At 42.5% G+C, this 9,193-nt stretch overlaps 1 pseudogene; it reads left to right on the top strand.

The window, feature by feature from the left end:
- Positions 1-2,420: 2,420 nt before the first annotated feature.
- On the top strand, positions 2,421-2,538 carry LOC126261011 (5S ribosomal RNA; annotated as a pseudogene).
- Positions 2,539-9,193: the final 6,655 nt, after the last annotated feature.

Below are 9,193 nucleotides of genomic sequence, written 5' to 3'. Positions count from 1 at the left end.
GCATCTCTTGGTCTCCCCCTACGATTTTTACCCTCCACGCTGCCCTCCAATACTAAATTGGTGATCCCTTGATGCCTCAGAACATGTCCTACCAACCGATCCCTTCTTCTGGTCAAGTTGTACCACAAACTCCTCTTCTCCCCAATCCTATTCAGTACCTCCTCATTAGTTATGTGATCTACCCATCTAATCTTCAGCATTCTTCTGTAGCACCACATTTCGAAAGCTTCTATTCTCTTCTTGTCCAAACTATTTATCGTCCATGTTTCACTTCCATACATGGCTACACTCCATACAAATACTTTCAGAAAAGACTTCCTGACACTTAAATCTATACTCGATGTTAACAAATTTCTCTTCTTCAGAAACGCTTTCCTTGCCATTGCCAGTCTACATTTTATATCCTCTCTACTTTGACCATCATCAGTTATTTTGCTCCCCAAATAGCAAAACTCCTTTACTACTTTAAGTGTCTCATTTCCTAATCTAATACCCTCAACATCACCCGACTTAATTCGACTACATTCCATTATCTTCGTTTTGCTTTTGTTGATGTTCATCTTATATCCTCCCTTCAAGACACCATCCATTCCGTTCAACTGCTCTTCCAAGTCCTTTGCTGTCTCTGACAGAATTACAATGTCATCGGCGAACCTCAAAGTTTTTATTTCTTCTCCATGGATTTTAATACCTACTCCGAATTTTTCTTTTGTTTCCTTTACTGCTTGCTCAATATACAGATTGAATAACATCGGGGAGAGGCTACAACCCTGTCTTACTCCCTTCCCAACCACTGCTTCCCTTTCATGTCCCTCGACTCTTATAACTGCCATCTGGTTTCTGTACAAATTGTAAATAGCTTTTCGCTCCCTGTATTTTACCCCTGCCACCTTTAGAATTTGAAAGAGAGTATTCCAGTCAACATTGTCAAAAGCTTTCTCTAAGTCTACAAATGCTAGAAACGTAGGTTTGCCTTTCCTTAATCTTTCTTCTAAGATAAGTCGTAAGGTCAGTATTGCCTCACGTGTTCCAGTATTTCTACGGAATCCAAACTGATCTTCCCCGAGGTGGCTTCTACTAGTTTTTCCATTCGTCTGTAAAGAATTCGTGTTAGTATTTTGCAGCTGTGGCTTATTAAACTGATTGTTCGGTAATTCTCACATCTGTCAACACCTGCTTTCTTTGGGATTGGAATTATTATATTCTTCTTGAAGTCTGAGGGTATTTCGGCTGTTTCATACATCTTGCTCACCAGATGGTAGAGTTTTGTCAGGACTGGCTCTCCCAAGGCCGTCAGTAGTTCCAATGGAATGTTGTCTACTCCGGGCGCCTTGTTTCGACTCAGGTCTTTCAGTGCTCTGTCAAACTCTTCACGTAGTATCGTATCTCCCATTTCATCTTCATCTACATCCTCTTCCATTTCCATAATATCGTCCTCAAGTACATCGCCCTTGTATAGACCCTCTATATACTCCTTCCACCTTTCTGCTTTCCCTTCTTTGCTTAGAACTGGGTTTCCATCTGAGCTCTTGATGTTCATACAAGTGGTTCTCTTATCTCCAAAGGTCTCTTTAATTTTCCTGTAGGCAGTATCTATCTTACCCCTAGTGAGATAAGCCTCTACATCCTTACATTTGTCCTCTAGCCATCCCTGCTTAGCCATTTTGCACTTCCTGTCGATCTCATTTTTGAGACGTTTGTATTCCTTTTTGCCTGCTTCATTTACTGCATTTTTATATTTTCTTCTTTCATCAATTAAATTCAATATTTCTTCTGTTACCCAAGGATTTCTACTAGCCCTCGTCTTTTTACCTACTTGATCCTCTGCTGCCTTCACTACTTCATTCCTCAAGGCTACCCATTCTTCTTCTACTGTATTTCTTTCCCCCATTCCTGTCAATTGTTCCCTTATGCTCTCCCTGAAACTCTGTATATTAGATACATTACTTATTTCCAGTTTACACGAAAGGAAACGAGTGGTACGAAGAAGAGAAATTCGGATCCGCTTTGCAGGTTTATTGCAGACACACGACAGTCTGACAACTGACTGGCAGCAGAATCATATCTCTGAATGATTGTTAATCGTTTTATACTCTGAAGTTCCAACAATAACATCACCGATATATTTCATCAGAGAAGCAGTGTCATTCAGAGAATACAAATTTTCACGCTAGTGTTTCTAAAAGACATTTCAAGGTGCGATGATATGGTCAATAGAGTGTTTTCTTTTGAGTCCAACAAAAATCCTAGTACGGTGCAGTCTAGTGAAATTTCACACCAATGATGGAGAGCGCGCTGGTCGTAATGATATATTTAAATTGTATTAATTTTCGCCAGTAGCATGTTTATTTACTTTGTAGATACCAGCGATGTCTTCATGCATGAGACACAGATATAGCCAATGCAAAAATCGGTAGTTTGCCAACGGCCTTGCCGCAGTGGTAACACCGGTTCCCGTCAGATCACCGAAGTTAAGCGCTGTCGGGCTGGACTAGCCCTTGGATGGGTGACCATCCGGTCTGCCGAGCGCTGTTGGCTAGCGGGGTGCACTCAGCCCTTGTGAGGCAAACTGAGGACTGAGGAGCTACTTGACTGAGAAGTAGCGGCTCCGGTCTCGGAAACTGACATACGGCCGGGAGAGCGGTGTGCTGACCACGTGCCCCTCCATATCCGCATCCAGTGATGTCGGTGGGCTGAGGATGACACGGCGGCCGGTCGGTACCGTTGGGTCTTCATTGCGTGTTCGGGAGGAGTCTAGTTTCTTAGTTTTTAAAAATCGGTAGTTTACATGGCAGCAATGGTATAATAATTATTACTGCTTCGACCTGCAGTACTACACACTTCCTTGGAAAAAGCGCCTCAGATGTTTTCGAGGAAAATGCTTTTAGACAATCCGGTAACGGCGGATAGAATAGTGAACTTTACATTTCGCAGAAACTGGTAGAAACAGGTGAAAGGGAACTCAGCTTAGAATTTGAAAAAATTAATTCAACTGAATAGAGTTTTCTAAACGAAATATTTTTGTCTATTTTTTTTTATTTTTAGTCTGCGCCGTTTGAGTGAAATTGTCTCTACCGCTTTCCATTGTAAGCACTACCCGGCTTTCTCGTCCATTTTGGAATTACGTTTCAGATGAATGTCTTGACACACTGGTTCTTCGTTCACAGAGAGGGTAGTTTTTTTACTAATAGTTGTCTTCTTTCCCTTAAACCATGTTTTACTGCTGCAGCTATTTTTTAAATCGTGATGTAGTAAGTGCTGTTTATTTTTTACTTATAGTGATGAAAGAACAAATGATCTACATGTTATAATTTTCTCATTTTGATGAAGTTACACTAATTTTGGTTGATTTGCCAACTTTAATTATTTAGTGTTTGGTTGTGCAAATTAGATTTATATCCTGCAGTACGTCTGTCATTGTCCGCCATCTTATAGAATGATCTAATATTACATTTATTATTTTCTAGTTTCTTCTCGTGCAAAGAAACTGACTTTCATTGAGTTCATGCCAAGAATTGAACAACACAGCTGGAAAGCGAACCTCTCCGTTCCCTTCGCGGAACATTTGTAACTGACTATGCAGGGCCTGCTGTAATTATTGTGGAATAACCGTAGGCAGAAGAACACTCTATAGCAAAAACTAACGAGTTTCACACTAGGTGTCTCTTCTTATGGTAAAAATTGTCACTGTTCACAAAAGTGGTCAATTTTCCAACCATTTCTATTCTCTCAAAATCCTTAGTTGTTACGTGTAATTTCTTTTATTTGCACAGAATCTGTCGCAAAGGGAATACATTAAAAATTCCTTCATATAAAAAGGGACCCACACGTTGTCCGGAGCTTCAGCAACAGTCTCTTACAAATTAAAAGATCACGAAATACATCCATAATGAAAAACTTAACTCACTGCAGTGCCCCAAAACGGACAAACAAGATTGCTGTATCACACGTAAAGGCAAAACGCTCTGCACTGCAATAGCGGGGAAACGCAGAAAATAAACCGAGTGCAGCGTCTGCATCAGGGATAACCAAGTTAAGTATTTGGTAATTAGTTATTAATATAAAGTTTTACTCGCTGTAATTCTGCTCTGTAAGTTTTATAAAGTAAAGCTAACGTCTTATTTCATAAATGGCAATTACTGTGGCGCCAGTGGGAAGCAGAAAATTTTGGTACTAACACGGACACAAAAGTGGGCGCTACGTAAAAAATGTTTACTACCCATGGTCTAGAGCATGCTGTTACTCCAGACCGTATGGCACCAGCGAACTCTTTGCGCAGAACTGGCGCCAGCTTTACATACGCTCAGTTGAAAACCAACTACTGCAGCTTATTATGACGAGATACCTCTTCATACAGCGCAGGATTCCACCTCTGGCACTTGCATCCTTGGTGATGTATGTTATACGGGCATTAGGCCATCGTCCAAGGTGTGTTTTTGTGCTTAACGTTTCATCTCCTTATGCCACGGACATCGTCGGAGCTTATAAAGCCTCAGTAGTTTCAAATTTAGACAAGGTCTGCAAGCCGAATTGTTTGTACGTGTCCGCGTAACGGTCGAGCCGCGACTCCAAAAGAGCACTGCCTAAGACGGACCTCCACCTGAAAGCAAAAATCGGCGAGTAACTCTAGAGACGCCTTTTAGCGCAAAACTCGCAAGTGTACAGACAGGGGTGTGAGCGTGGCTCTCGCAGTTTGCCGGGCAGCTGCGTGAGAGCCGCGTATCAGTGGGTTCGTGCTCACCAACACGACCAGTATCCCTACTGCGAGAACTGCTCTCTGAAAACTGTGCCTTAAAAGCTACCGAAACAGTAGTAATGGGGGAAAACTACGCGACTGACAGGAATTTATGTACCTAACGGAAAGTCTCGGACTACAGAAGCTTTTGGAGAAAATAGGAAATACGTTTTCGTCTTCGGGATAAGAGGTTCAGAGGAAACATCGCAGCTTAAGAAATGCGGTAAGAAAGGTTAATGTTTTGTTTTCAGTTAAAAATAAAATACATGTTCACACTTTTTTTAAGAACAAAAATATACTACTACAAATATACTACAAAAATTCTGCTACTAGCATTTTAATGTGATGCTCTAAGAGTTATTAGTTTTTTATACTAATAGCTTCGATTTTACAGTCAGATCGGAAGCAAAACTACTAATTACTGCTTGTAATCTTTTCAGGCATCTAAATAACTCAGGAGATGTAGCAGAGAGGAAGCGGGAGAAGGGTGGGCTACGATAAACCAGAGCTGTCGGCCTTACTCTGATGGACTGATGTCCATTATTGTCAGGACTGTCTGCGTTCCTAGACAAAACAGCTTGATACGTCTGATGATTTTTTACAAAGTGTGCCGCCATAAAACGAAGTGCATCTTCAGCCAGAAAACTCTGTCGCTACTAAACATAAGATAATGTCTTACTTCATCTCTCACAGTTTTTTGTTCTTTTTTAGTGATCCAGTATTAGTTTCGCCAGTACCATAGAACTGAAGATCTATCCCAGGCATGTTCGATAGGCTTCATGTCTGGAGAACATGCTGGCCACTCTAGTCGAGCGATGTCGTTATCCTGAAGGAAGTCATTCACAAGATATGCACGATGGGGGCGCGGATTTTCGTCCATGAAGACGAATACATCGCCAATATGCTGCCGATATGGTTGCACTATCGATCGAAGGATGGCATTCACGTATCGTACAGCCGTTACAGCGCCTTCCATGACCACCAGTGGCGTACGTCAGCCCCACATAATGCCACCCCTAAACATCCTTCGTGGTGAAATACAGAAGTGCAACCTGCAGGCGTGCCCAGCACCTGCATTTGTACACTACTGGCCGTTAAAATTGCTACACCAAGAAGAAATGCAGTTGATAAACGGGTATTCATTGGACAAATATGTTATACTAGAACTGACATGTGATCACATTTTCACGCAGTTTGGATGCATAGATCCTGAGAAATCAGTACCCAGAACAACCACCGTAATAACGGCCTTGATACGCCTGGGCATTGAGTCAAACAGAGCTAGGATGCCGTGTACAGGTACAGCTGCCCATGCAGCTTCAACACGATACCACACTTCATCAAGAGTACTGACTGGCGTATTGTGACGATCCGGTTGCTCGGCCACCATTGACCAGACGTTTTCAATTGGTGAGAGATCTGGAGAATGTGCTGGCCAGGGCAGCAGTCGAACATTTTCTGTATCTAGAAAGGCCCGTACAGGACCTGCAACATGCGGTCGTGCATTGTCCTGCTAAAGTGTAGGGTTTCGCACGGATCGAATGAAGGGTAGAGCCGCGGGTCGAAATACATCTGAAATGTAACGTCCACTGTTCAAAGTGCCGTCAATGCGAACATGAGGAGACCGAGACGTGTAGCCAATGGCACCCCATACCATCACGCCGGGTGATACGCCACTATGGCGATGACGAATACACGCTTCCAATGTGCGTTCACCGCGATGTAGCCAAACACGGATGCGACCATAATGATGCTGTAAACAGAACCTGGATTCATCTGAAAAAATGACGTTTTGCCATTCGAGCACCCAGGTTCGTCGTTGACTACACCATCGCAGGCGCTCCTGTCTGTGATGCAGCGTCAAGGGTAGCCGCAGACATGGTCTCCGAGGTGATAGTCCGTGCTGCTGCAAACGTCGTCGAACTGTTCGTGCAGATGGTTGTCGTCTTGCAAACGCCCCCATCTGTTGACTCAAGGATAGAGACGTGGCTGCACGATGCGTTACAGCCGTGCGGATAAGATGCCTGTCATCTCGACTGCTAGTGATACGAGGCCGTTGGGATCCAGCACGGCGTTCCGTATTACCCTCCTGAACCCACTGATTCTATATTCTGCTAACAGTCATTGGATCTCGACCAACGCGAGCAGCAATGTCGCGATACAATAAACCGCAATAGGCTACAATCCGACCTGTATCAATGTCGGAAACGTGATGGTACGCGTTTCTCGTCCTTACACGAGGCATCACAACAACGTTTCACCAGGCAAAGGCGGTGAACTGCTGTTTGTAAACGAGAAATCGGTTGGAAACTTTCCGCATGTCAGTACGTTGTAGGTGTCGCTACCGGCGCCAACCTTGTGTGAATGCTCTGAAAAGTTAATCATTTGCACACCACAGCATCTTCTTTCTGTCGGTGAAATTTCGCGTCTGTAGCACGTCATCTTCGTGGTGTAGCAATTTTAATGGCGAGTAGTCTACTTAAGGACGCATTTCTCGCAGTATTTCCGTATTTTTGTCCAACCCCGTTTTAGATTCGTTGTGAATGGTTTTCAATAACTGGTAAAATATTAGACACTGTTATGTATTTTCAGTTTTCGGTTTCGTTATTTGCGCATGTTGAAAGTGCCGATGACTATGACAGGACCGAAAATGAAACTCAGGAGGAAGCCGGGGTTAAATTTGCGTCTTCTGGACAAAAAAGTGAAACTTCTGCACAAAAAGTGCAAAGACAGTATGTTGTTGTTGTTGTTGTTGGCTTTGTTTTTGTGGTTTTCACTCTAAAGACTGGTTTGATGCAGCTTTCCATGCTGTTCTATCCTATGCAAGCCTCTTCAAAAATGTGTGAATTCCTAAGGGACCAATCTTCAGAGGTCATCGGTTCCTAGACTTACACACTACTTAAACTAACGTATGCTAAGAACAACACACACACCTATTCCCGAGGGAGGACTCGAACCTCCGGCCGCGCAATCCACGACATGGTGTCTCTAACCGCGCGGTTACTCCTCTTCAACCCCTAAGTACCTACTGCAGCCTACATCCTTCTGAATCTGCTTAGAGTATTCATTTCTTGGTCTTTCTCTCTACCATTTTTACCCTCCACGCTTCCTTCCAATACTAAACTGGTCATTCCTTGATGCCTCAGAAAATGTCCTACCAACAGATCCCTTCTTCTTCTCCCCAATTCTATTCAGTATCTCCACATTAGTTACGTGATCTGCCTATCTAATCTTCTGCATTCTTCTGTAGTATCACATTTCAAAAACTGCTATTCTCTTTCTGTCTAACTCTTTATCGTCCATGTCTCACTTCCATACTTGGTTGCACTTCACACACATACTTTTAGAAAAGACTTCCTCACACTTAAATCTGTACTCGATGTTCATCAACAAATTGCTCTTCTTCAGAATCGCTTTCCTTGCCATTACCAGTCTACATTTTATATCCTTCCTACTTCGACCATCGTCAATTATTTTGCTGCCCAAGTAGAAAAATTCATTTACTATTTTAAGTGTCTGATTTCCTAATCTAATCCCCTCAGCATCACCTCATTTAATACGACTACATTCTATTATCCTCGTTCTGTTTTTGTTGATGTTCATCTCATATCCTCCTTTCGAGACTCTGTCCATTCCGTTCAACTGCTGTTCGAAATCCTTTGCTGTCTCTGACAGAATTACAATGTCATCGGCAAACCTCAAAGGATTTATTTCTTCTCCCTGGACTTTAATTCCTACTCTAAGCCTTGCTTTTGTTTCCTTTACTGCTTGCTCAATATACAAATTTAATAACATCGGGGACAGACTACAACGCTGTCGCACTTCCTCCTGAAGCACTGTTTCCCTTTCGTGTCACTCAACTCTTACAGTTGCCATCTGCTTTCGTACAAATTGCAAATAGCCTTTCGCTCCTCTATTTTAGATTTCTCTTACTCTACCAATGCTATAAACGTAGGTTTGCCTTTCCATGACCTATTTTCTAAGATAAGTCGTAGGTCCAGTATTGTATCGCGTGTTACTGAAGACAGCGAGACTGAACGGGAAGACAGTATACAATGAGAAAAATATTTTTTTATCATGTTTTATTTTCACATTAATTATATAACAGCAATACTATGTAAGCATTGAAGTTTATAATCTCTATAACAATTTCACTCTGTTTTTGATGTGTGTGGAGAACTAAAGTAAATGAGAAACTGAAAAATCGGTAGCGGAGCAGACGAAAACTGCATGAATAACTGATTGTATACGACTGTTAAATAATGTTTTTCTCAGAGTGCTTGCATTTCGTCGCTCAGTTTGAGACAGGTCTGTATTATCAACTCAATTTCCTTTCAGTAGTCATTGAAAGTTGGACGTCTATCATTCTGCTATGTGCATACCCAAACGCTGAGTCTGAGATTCTATCGCGAGCAGTAGCGAGCGAGCAGTAGTCGAGGGGAGGCGGAAGTGGTCAGA

The sequence above is a fragment of the Schistocerca nitens genome, chromosome 5 (assembly GCF_023898315.1).
Source record: "Schistocerca nitens isolate TAMUIC-IGC-003100 chromosome 5, iqSchNite1.1, whole genome shotgun sequence".
Lineage (NCBI taxonomy): Eukaryota > Metazoa > Arthropoda > Insecta > Orthoptera > Acrididae > Schistocerca > Schistocerca nitens.
Note: the sequence above shows the minus strand (reverse complement) of the source record. Positions and strands in the feature narration are given on the sequence as shown.